This window comes from Theobroma cacao, chromosome 8 (genome assembly GCF_053813885.1).
Source record: "Theobroma cacao isolate CCN51 chromosome 8, ASM5381388v1, whole genome shotgun sequence".
NCBI lineage: Eukaryota > Viridiplantae > Streptophyta > Magnoliopsida > Malvales > Malvaceae > Theobroma > Theobroma cacao.
The window spans coordinates 13,149,157-13,161,622 of record NC_142646.1 but is presented as its reverse complement, the minus strand read 5'-3'; the positions used below and the strand labels follow the sequence as shown (position 1 = coordinate 13,161,622).

Sequence of the window (12,466 nt, the reverse complement as noted above, 5' to 3'; positions counted from 1 at the left end):
ATTGACTGAGCATGGCATTACTATTATATTTGCTTTGAGAAAACCATGAATTTGATTTATTAGTACATGATATTATGGAAATTTACTATATTTGAGATTTGCCATGGTTGAGTAATTTTAAACGAGCATGAGATTTATAACTCAAGCATCTCATGCTTTGTTTAAATATAAGTCAATGCATCCATGGCAATTTTAACATAAACGAATTCCAAAAAATAAATTGTAGATACACAAATCACATCCATGGTTTTACAAATTAAAAAGTAAGGATGCCATGCTCAAATGTTTAAAACATAATAGTTAGGATGTCTTTGGGTAGGCCTGTTAACAGAGTACCGAGACTAGTGTAAAGTCTTGTCCATTATTTGTACTACAGCACAATTATGGATAGTAGGCAGCACAAACTCTTAAGTCTTAGTGAGCCACCTTTACTAATAATATTGATGTGAATTGGATAGGTGACTGCTTCCATCCGTGTAAGAGATGACACCTAGGACGTGAGCCACCTCGAGGGAAATTGAAGGGCTTGATGCCCCAGATGATACCGCGGCTAGACCTCACACTTTCACCTTTAGAAGCCGTAAGAGAGGTAGACCTTAAGCTCGAGTTGTTAGGCTTCCTGGCAGTCAAAGTTCTAATGAGAGGCACATTGGTACCAATTTGACGATATGAGAGGTGATTATCCTATAATACTTAATGCCACCTCAAAGGAGTTGGTGGTTAAATTACGAGGGTTGACTCAGGAGTTTGTCAAGTTTAGGAGTCAGGGAGTACAATACCCTAAGGAGTTGATGGTTTCTACTTCTGAGATTGACAATTGGAACTCAATTTAATTGTCGAGATGGTAAAGTATTGTACAATCATAATATTTCAATCGTTCCATCTACCTTACGTTGCCTTAAATTTAAATCTCATTGTTGAAATATATACTTCAAGCTTTTATAATTAGTATATATTTCGTAAGTTTCCCTGTACAAATAGTGTCTCCAATCTTTAAGGCAAACACGATCATTGCCATCTAGATCATGCGTAGGATAATTTTGCTAGTGCCTCTTAAGTTGCCTTGAGGCATAAGTGATAACTCTACCATATTGCATCAATACGTAGCCCAATCCAATCCTTGACCATGCAAGACTAAAATGAGGAGATAATGTATTTGAACTGCCGAATGGGTGGTCGGCCATGAAAGTGTAAAATGAGGAGATAATGTAAACCATGGGCGGTTTGGCAACGGAAAACCTTAGAAATAATGGTAAAATGGGTCAGTGGGGGACCTATGGGTCTCCCACCATGTGAAGACCAAAGACCAAAGAAACACATGTATGGGAAAAAGCATGTAAAGAAGACTATATGGCCATGCATTTGTCTAAGTCGAAGAAATGAATCAATCAAGTAGAACTCACCACTAAGTAAAGATTCCATATAAATGAAACAGGCCATATGGCTTAAAAAGGCTACAAGAAAGAAATAAAACCATGGTTTAAGTGAAAACCAGCACATAAATTCATGAAGAAAAAGAATATTAAGCATGTGAAATATAGCTAATGGGAGACAATAAGAAAAGTAAAAGTTTGTGCATATAAGGCTATTGGTGACAATAAGTGGCTGGCTGATAACTTTATGATATAGAGTTATTTGAAAATTCAACAACACTAGCCACACCATTACAAAAGACTTCACTAGCATATGTGAATGGAAAAGATAAAATGAAATCTACATGGCCAATGATCATTAGATAACTGACCGCATGGAAGGATAATGGAGATTTGGTCAGGATAGATGAAGAGAAAAGAAATAAAATGTGTAATAAGGGGGGGCAACAAACCTTGAAGAATCCACCCATTTGAAACACATTTCGCCACATTCTAAACAAAGTTCTGGTGATTAATCATATGGTCCTATATAAACATTACTAAAAAAAAGACCAATTGACCACTCTCTCTTGGATTCGAACTAGTCATACCACTACTCATAGCCCATTTGTAATTAACCTCGTTAAAATCACTACTTCGTGGGGAGTCACAAGTAAGTATTAGGGGGATGGAAGCCCCGACTTGATATTTGATAATTTGGGGAGTCCCATGAGTAGGTGTTGATAAATGGTAAATGTGGGGAAAGCTTACCTTTAACACTTTCTCAAACCGGGTGTTAAATTTGTCATAGCAATTTAAACAGTATAAATCCTTTGAACTTAAAATTTGAAACTTAAATGGAGAATCCCTTACCCTAACATTGATTTCCAGCATCAAGCTTCCATTTGGGTAGCTTAAATCTTCTCAAGAATGAGTTATCAGCCTCGAGTTTCAAAAAAACCAAGGGTTGCTTCAATGTCTTTCGCCTTTCACATACATTACATTTGAAAGGATTTTTTAGGGATATTGGGTTCACTTAAGTATTGGAGATGATGATAAGCTTAATTGATGTGTGAATGAGGTTTTGAAGTCTCCTTGGATGCAAAAATACTTGAAAACTTAGGAGGTTGTTAGTTGGAAGCTCTTGGGTTGTATTATGAATAGAGGAGGCCAAATGGTTTGTGTTTTAAGTAGGTAGATTCTTCAAGGTTTGTTCCTTCCCTTGTTACACATTTTTTTCTTTTCTCTTCACTCATTCTCACTAAATCTCCACTATCTTTCCATGTGGCCAATTATCTAATGTTTATTGGCCATGTAGATTTCATTTTATCTTTTCCATTCATAAACTCTAGTGAAGTTTTTTGTAATTGTGTGATCGGCCACCTATTGCCACCAATAGCCTTACATGCACAAACTTTTATTTTACTTATTGTCTACCACTAGCTATATCTCGCATCCTTAATATTCCTTTTCCTTATAAATTTGTGTGCTCTTTTTCACTAAAATCATGATTTTATTTCTTTCTTGTAGCCCTTTTAAGCCACATGGTCGGTCACCCATATTTCATGCATGTAGAATCATCACTTAGTGGAAGGTCCCACTTGATTTATTCATTTCTTTGATTTAGACAAATGCATGGCCGTGTAGTCCTCTTTACATGCATTTTCCCATGCATGCATGTCACAGCCCAATTTTCGGGCCATGACTGGCGCATGGACCCAATGGGCATAGCCCACTAAGCCCAAGCAAGCCCATTTATATAACTTGTTCATCATTCTATCAAATGTTCTTAAAGTCACATTTCATAATTCCAACCTACAAGTACTTTAATAATTTGCTACAGTAATCAAATACTTGCATTTATATTAACCCAAAATAATGTTAACCATTGCCAACTCATAGTAGCATTACCAATCAAAAAATATATATATATCTTAGTAATTTACATCGCGTTTATCTATACACAACAAAAAGACACTCGACTTCCAGTAGAGTGACCTTGGCGAAGGTACAACTATTGAATGTCGAGATACCTACCAAGGAGACGAATCTACGTGGACACCTCACCTAGGTTCGAACTGCCTCCTGATATGAAAACATGAAGTTAAAAACAGTGAGTATAAACTCAGTGAGTGAACATAAGAAGGAACAAGCAAACGATACGAAGAGATTTTGAAAACATGATGCACTTTAGTTACAAACAATGCAATTTAGTTTAATTTCTTGTAAAGCCTCTTAATTCAACCCTTGATTATTTAATTCTTTAGCATTGAAAATCCATGATAACCTATGAAGTTGAAAAGAATGAAAAATTTCAGCAATTATCTACGTAAGACAAGCAAAACAGAGGGTTTCTCGCTGCAGCGGAAAGGCATTCTCGTTGTAGCGAAATTCGGATCAAAATCTCGAACCACTCGAGACTTTCTCGTTGTAGCGAGATTCATTTTCGCTGCAGCGAGAATCTGGCCAGATGAAGTTAGGGGAAATTTTCACTACTATATAAATCCAATCCTGTTGCAACGAAAATCAACTTTAAACACATTTGACAATAATCAAGTTTCAACAGTCAATGCAATCACATATTAATTCCAAACCTCTCTATATAGTAAACATATATATATATATATATATATATATATATATATATATATATATATATATATATATATATATGCATATACACCACCACCGCCTCACCCAGCTCATGTGCACTCCCACATCGCACATAGCCGAAGTCATCTTGTGCATAGCTAATACCATTTTGTGAAACCCTTACATCGCGCATAGGCGATATCATCATCCACACTCCCGCACTCATCATCATCGGCATGTGTTCCCCCACATCGCTCACATGCACGGCTATATTTATTACACAATATCACCGCTCAATGCACAACACATATATGTTTATATCAACATAATAAAGGAGTACATGGATTCATCATAGTCACATTTCACAACACAACACAAAAAAAAAAAAAAACATTTCATCAAGGGCTTGTTCCCATGTGCATTTTGAAGAAAAATCAATTAAAATATTTCAAGTGATTCATTCAAACATATATACATTTACCCAAAACATTTTAATGCAAGTTCACTCACTTGTTTTTGTTAATGCTTTTGGATCGACTCCAACTTCAACTAATGCTCCAAGTGAAGGTGTAGGGCCTGGTTGGAACCTATCACACACAATAATATCATAACCAACTAAATTTACATAAATGTAATTCTAAAAGCTATTTCCTAAATCAAGCTCTACTAGTTTTTCCTAACTAGTTTCCAATTGCTATTTGACTCGCCATTTATTTGTATTACTCTAGTTACACTAGAAATAAATAAACAACTCTCCATAATAAAACAGCCCACAAATCAAGTTATTGACCTTGATCAACAAATTAGAAATAAACCTTATCTCATTACTCACCTGAGGGTTTCTTTGTAGTTGAATTCCTTTTCAAAAGCTTTCAAATTATTGTGAAAAATCTCTTTTTCTCTCTCTAGAACTTCCAACTAGTGAGAAAAAGTATTAAGGAAAGGCTTTTGAGGGTTCTTGAGGTGTAGAAGTGGAAGAGCATGAATGTCACGACCTGAAACTCCCATCGAGCCCGTGACAACCGTTGCGAAGCCTTCACAGACATTATTCACCCCGAATGCCGATCGAAACCTCGCAAGGCTCTCGTTTCGGTTTTCGTACTTCCTCGGTGAGCAATAGTTATCAAATATCGTAATTTGAAGGATTACGAGTCATTTCCAAATCAGAACATAACATATTATTTTCTAGCTCATAAGGGCATTTTCGTCATTTTTTGTCGAAAATCTCAAAACTTGCTAAAAATGTAGTAGGTAAGCAGAAAATATATATTTAGTGATTTAAAAACAAATTAAGTATCTAAAATGTTCATTTGAAGTGAAAATTTGACCATTTGAATATAATAAAAATATTTAATAAAATAAACTATTTTTTTATAAAATAATTTTTTATAAAGCTATCGGTAAATAATTCTTATAGCGTAAAAGTTAATTATATTCATATATACTATAAAGCAAATAACCAAAGCATAAAATTACTTTTACAGTGACACTTGGGCCCCAAACTAACCAATAAGGTGCGAGTCTGTGAACCTACAATTTTGTCGATGCAAGGCTAACTGAATCCTTGACATAATCGGCTATCTACCGGCTATCCCGAGCCTGAAATGTGGGGAATTGAGGGTGGTGAGATTATAAAATCCCAGTGAGTAAACAAACACCATCTAAACTATCTAAAGGCGAGTAAATGGAGACGAATTAAAATAAGTCATCATATTGTAATTTCATTACCTTTCAACTCATTTCAACCAAATAAACAAATAGGCTTATGATTTCCTGAAAAGCTTGGCTCGTGCCAAAAATCATTCTCATACTCAGTTATCAGGGATACCTTGATCGAGGGTTATCCCAACCGAGTCCGCCAAGGCTGTTAAATGTCTTTACATCCAAAATTTTAGCCATGCCTTGGCATTGGCATGAGTTTCACTCTCACGAGGTGGTCCACGTGAAGTGCACTCAAATCTTTACCTCAGGAGATACTTCATCCAACATCTCCCCCCGGAGGTAAATATATAATTGGGTTACCGTGCCCCTCTCATAGGCAGTCCACGAAAACCCCCACCACTGCAGTGACTATGGATTATTTTATCTACCACCTGATTTATAAAATCTTTTTCTGCATGACATGGCAATTTATCGCAACCTAGTCTCTCAAGGCTGAATACACAATACAAATAATTCTAACACAAAAAATCAGTTTAGCCATTCATGCTCATATATTGTCATAAGCCATTCAATTTAAAACCATAAATTTACAACACAAGCAGGCAGTCTCCAATTACTCTATTTTCAAAACCAGTATTCAATTTTTCAGAAAATTTATAAAATCATTTTATAAAATCACAATTTTTCCTAAAACATAGCAATTTATCATTTGAACCCATTTTTCATAAAATCACACAATTGTATAAAACTACTCTAGATAATTAAGACGATAATAAGTTTACTCACAGTTCTAGGAGTCGATGTACTCCTAATCCCAGTCTCCAAGCACAATCTTTGTACTTTTACCAGTGTAATTTACTCACCACCTATCTACAATGTACAATACATAATTCACCACATCAATGCTTGACCATTATAAAATCAATTCAGGCTCGGTGTATATGCATGATATGATATGCAACTTATTCGACTTTCGCTTAAATGTGGTGCTGACCTAATTCGGCTTATTCCCGATTAAATGACAATTGTGTCCGATTTGGCTCCAAATTGCTCCATTTCATTTATAATATTTCAATTCACTAAATACAATTCCAATAATCTAAAATTTAGCCTAACAACCCTCACAATTCTTCTTGAAAATTTCGGCCATTGTGGTGCACTATCACTAAAAATTTTCCCATTCCATTTTCTCACCATAAATCATCATTTCATCAATTTGTCAACCAATTCACTTGATCACAAAATCAATTCATTACTTTTACATTTCACATAGGGTTCGGCCATTGAAGGTTTATGGGGAAAATGGATTCTTTTCTTGTTATTTTTTTTCTAAACATGCTTAACTAACTAAAAACACTAACATAACTTAGAATCAAATCAATCTAACATCATTCTCTCTCCATACCCATTCCAACCAGCCATGAATTCATCATGAAAACATGTAATTTAACCATGGAAAATGAGGAGAAATGCATGGGAATGGTAGATCACAAGTCAAAATCAAGAAATTTTACTTTTTGTCACTTGTTTCCTTGAATTTTCACCAATTTTCCCTTGAATTTCTCCACCTAGGGTTTTTGTTTTTCTTTTCTCCCTTTGTTCTTCTTTGCTCTTGGTTTGGCCGGCCATATGAAAGAAATGGGCTGATTTTTATGCCTTATTTTATAAAGAAACAATAAAATAATAAAACCATGACACATGGCATTTCCTTATTGGTTTAAATTTTAAATATTTGACTTTTAATTCTTTAATTCTCCAGCACACATTTCTCATGTTTATCCATTTCCATGATGAATAAAATCCCTTGGTCTTGACAAGTGTCGGGGGTGAAAATTTATCAATTTGCACCTGGGGTGGCAAAATTACCATTTCGCCCCTTTACTCCAAATTATACCGAAATTAAAATTTTTCACTTATAAACCTCAAATCATACTCCAATACCCAAATCATACTCCAATAAGTCAAATGGGGCTAAAAAAAATCTTTTCTAAAAATTTTCATTTTGTCCCCAAGTGCCAAATGACCATTTTGCCTATGGATAGTGAAAATTTCGGTTTGACTAAAAATTGATCCTTGAACTCCGAATTACCATTTTGAGTCATCTCTGAGCTGTGAAACTCTTAATTTCATCTTAAAATCCCTATTTGAATTAGTTCGAGGTATAGTCGACTTACTTGTACTTCTAAGCACAATATCGATTTTTAAATATTCTTCCGGGGCTGTTCAAATATACAATCACTCTATCAGTCTCATGTGTAACATGGTAGATAATTTAGGACTGGGCTTGACAATGAAAACCCTATGAAAAGGTGTAGAAAAACATGAGAAATGGAGCTAATTTGGGAAAGTTATAAAGGTTTCAAGGGAGGCTTCCATGGAAGGTGCAAAGAAAATGAAATGGAGAGAAGGATGGAAGGAAGAAGAAGAGCTGCTGGAAAAATGAGAAGAAGCTACTAGAGAGTTAGATATTTATGCCTACAGTTTATCCAATTTCTCACATAAATTACCAAAATGCCCTTAACAAGGTCACTTTGTCTTCCTCTTACCTTTATACAATCTTTTTACTTCTTTGACATTGAGACAAAGTCCATAATAGTCTAGAAATACTCGGGTTCACGAAAAGTAAAAATTTAAACTCAAAATAAAAAATAACCATTTTGCCCCTACTATGGAAATTATCAGTATTTCTATCTTTTTCATTCATTTTACCATCATTCATCTATTCTTTAGGCCTACTTAGACCTTAATAACATTAGAAAGCTACTTCCAGGAGCTCACCATGAGAAATGACAAAATTACCCTTGGTCCATGTTATCGCGTCTACCTCTAGTTATCGGTCTATAGAGGTCGAGGTTTCACAATGCATTTCTTTGGTCTTTGGTCTTCAATGGTGAGACACCCACATGTCTCCCACTAACCCATTTTACCATTGTTTCTAAGGTTTTCCATGAGCAAACCGCCCATGGTTTACATTGCCTCCCCATTTTACACTTCCATGGCCAACCACCCATTTATCCACTTTGCATTTCTATATCAAATGCACATATTTAATATACAATTAACTTAAGGATAGTTTAATAGCCCATAGGTCTTTCAACTTTTTCTTATTTACCATTTAACCCTCAAAACTTTTCATCATTTACAATTTAGTCTTTCAAATTTTTCATTAATTATAATTTGATCCTCTAATTTTTCATTAATTACAATTTTACCCCTCAACATTTTTCTTCTTTTCAATTACGTCCCTCTATCAATTCCTTTACTTTAATTACCTTCACAAAAATCCTTCCCATATTAAAATTCTTCAATTTGTAAAATCTTCACTCCCTTACTTTGCCCAAACTTACTTCTACAAAACTAGCCAATGATGTAACACCCCCTACTTTAGTATGAATTATGTATGATATTGGCTAAGTCGTTTGGTGGGCTAATTTGAACTTTAATGTGTATGTTTATGAGCTAAAGGGTATGCCTATGTCGATAGAGAAATGACTATGAAATGTATGAGTATGTGAAAGCTTAAATGATGTTGTGCATATGTTTGGCACTTATATGAGTATGACATATAAGCAATTTATGCTATGTTGTGATTGGTATACTATGTGACATAGAGCATGAATGAGAATTTGAAGTATACAATGAGCGTATGTGTTGATATTAAGTGATTTATGATGAATTGAGATGGGAATGTAAGTTAGAAATGAAATGGGAGTTTAGAATTTGAGTTAAAAAGCCCTAAGTGTAGGAAAATATATATTATAGACAAGATGTATTGATACATTCCCTCATGTATCGATACATTATAGGCAGGAAAAACATAAGAGGGGTATTTTAGCAAATTTTTATCGATACATTGCCTAATGTTTTGATAGATTTGAAGAACACAATAGTGAATGTAATTTTTATCGATACATTGTCCAAATGTATCGATAGATTTGAAGCAAGGGAAATTATGTGAAAAATGTATTGATAAATTTTCCCAATCTATCGATACATTTTGGATAGAGAGCATTTTGTGTGATTTCTATTGAGACATTGCCTCATTTATCAATAGATTTAAGGGTAACTCGTAAAAAAAGTATCAATACATTTGCAAATGTATCGATACTTGCATGAAAATTTGCAAAAAATAAAAGGCATTGGGTAGTCCACCCATTTGCCAAATAAACCAAAAACAAACTCTCTCGCCCTTCTCTTAAAACTCTCACCCCCCACTTGAATTTAAGACTTGGAAGAAGGCACTTTGACGATAGGAAATCAATCTAAAGGTAAATTTAAAGCTTTTTACTGATTGATTTTTAATTTGAACCATTTATTAATTAGAAATCTTGTGTTTTAGCTTAGTGGATGGTGATGTTTGAATGTTACTAGGAATTTGAAGTTTAAATGAGCCAAATCAACATCTAAGGTAAGGATTAAGCTCATTGTTGAAGAATTTGAGGAATTTGAGCTTGTATGTTAATTTGCTAAAGATTTATGTTATTTCGAAAAGCTAGAAATGCTCTAAAAGCTAGGATTTAGCTTGGAGATAGAGAATAATTGTATAAACACTAATGGTTATGTATTGTTGAATGCTAGACTACAATGGGAGTAAGAATTCTACCCATTTTCCAAGTGTTGAATCGTTGAGTTGAAGTTAAAGCATTTGTGAGCAGTGAGCATCGAGTTGAGCGACAAGAGCAATTGTCACTGTGAGTGGGATTTACATTTGAATTAAGTGCATGTGATGCACCACGCATTGTTTAATGCACTGCCATGGTACCAAATTGCTTGTGTTATGCCTGGATCAGTTTGCCTAGGCTAGTAAATTGTATGATATAAAATGTAATATGAATATGTGCCTTGTATGTGATTGTTATTGGGAAGTATGAGCTGTCAGACATCTAGGTGGATGCATGGCCTTATTGGCTATGAATGTTGTTATGGTTGATTAAGGTAGTAGCTAATACTACAATATGGGAATAGGTTGTTCAAATACGGAGGATATGTTGATACATAATTTGAAATGAGAGTTAATGATGCCTAATTTAATGGAAGTTTCATCGCAACTATACACATTTGGGGTGTGTAACCTATGGTTATGAATGTGAAGCCGATTGTGTATATAAGGCTAGGGAGCCTAACTAAATGATGCAAATTATATCTTATGGACTATAAGGGTGTTGACGACCCATGACTTGATATGTTTTGATCGAAGGGTGAATGTCGGACGTTGATTTAACTTGAGGTCGAGTGGCGTCTTTCCCCAATGACTGTGTATTCATCTGAAAGAATGGTGGTATGTAGGAACGGTGGTACAAATCCTGCCTATGATTCCTGCATGCAGTGCTTTGATGTCATCCATTGAAGAATTTCGGGTGATGATTTTGATTCTCCATTAGTTGTTTCAACGCTGAACATGATTTGATCTCTTTGTCCGTTGTTTTGGCATGTGTGTGATTTAAACCCTTCGTCCGTTGCTTTGGTATGTGTGTGATTTGATCCTTTGTCAGTTGCTTTAATGTTATGTGTGATTTGACTCTCCACCGATTATTGTGATTTGACTCTCCACCGATTGCTTTGACATTGAGCATGATTTGACTCCGTCGATTGGCCATTGTACGTGATTTGACTATATCTAAGGGAGGACCACTCATTGATTATGTTGATTATGATAATATGCATTTAGTATGGCATGATATAATATGGGAACTTGTGGTTATTAACATGAAATCCAAATGTGGTTGATATTTGACGAAAAGCTTCAAGGTAAGCAGATTTTATATTGAGTTTAAGGTTGTGCTTGGAAATTAGGGTGTGCCTATAGAGCCTAGCTTGATGATGGCCTTAAAGAAGGTAAGTTATGATTTAATGTGCTATGCTATATAGTCAGAGATTTAATTAACTATCGAATATGAGTATGCCATTTGAGATGTGATCACGACAGGGCATAGTTTAAATCTGCATGTTGGATATTAGAATGATCCTCGCACCCTTATTTTGGAGATGTTTAATAAATAGTTGTGATATTATTTGTCATTAGACTAGATATGTCTTTATGCATGTCACGACCCGGTACTCTCCTCGAACCCGTGACAACCGCCACGGTACCTCGATAGACACTCATTTCTCGAAATGCCAACTGAGATCTCGCAGGGCTTAATATCAGTATCTCATTTCCCCCGTGAGTAATCGTTGCCGAAAATCATGTTCTAGAAGATTTTAAGCTGTTTCCAACTCAAAACAAATAAAATAATAATTTTCTTCTCACAGGGGTATTTTAGTCATTTTTTTAAAATTTCGAAATCAGCTAAAATGTAATATACGAGTACAAAACATATAATTCATAATCAAAAGTGAGTTTTAAAGTCTAAAATCTTCATTAAAAATGAAATTTTGATTATTTGGATATAATAAGAAAATAAAAGAAATGTTAAGTAAAATATTCTATGTTCTTATAAAACAATATTTTTAGAGTTATACGTAAATAATTTTTGTAGCGTAAAAGTTAAATAAATTCATACTGTAATATAGTAAGTCAGAGTATTTAATTTAATTTACAATAACAAGTGGGCCATCGAATAACCAAAAGTAAAGAGGACTGTGAACCTACAGTTTGAAGGAATGCAAATCCAAGGGTAGTCCTCGATGACCTCAACTATCTACAGCCTAATCTGAACCTGAAATGGGTGGAAAGGAGAGTGGTGAGATTTTATAATCCCAGTGAGTAAATAAACATCATCAAAAATATCTAAAGTCGAGTAAAAAGAGACAATTAAAATATTTCATCTCAATATTTATTTCATAACATAAATATTCATTTCATTTAAATATTCAACATGGCTTATGAGTATCTTAAAAACTTGACTCTTGCCAAAATC

General features: G+C 34.5%; 1 long non-coding RNA gene across 1 annotated transcript; it reads left to right on the top strand.

Annotated features, from left to right (window-relative positions):
* Positions 1-9,948: 9,948 nt before the first annotated feature.
* On the top strand, positions 9,949-11,226 carry LOC148761213 (uncharacterized). The gene is made up of 3 exons (XR_016028032.1): positions 9,949-10,014; positions 10,185-10,297; positions 10,804-11,226. It is a non-coding gene; the product is annotated as an uncharacterized LOC148761213 (long non-coding RNA).
* Positions 11,227-12,466: the final 1,240 nt, after the last annotated feature.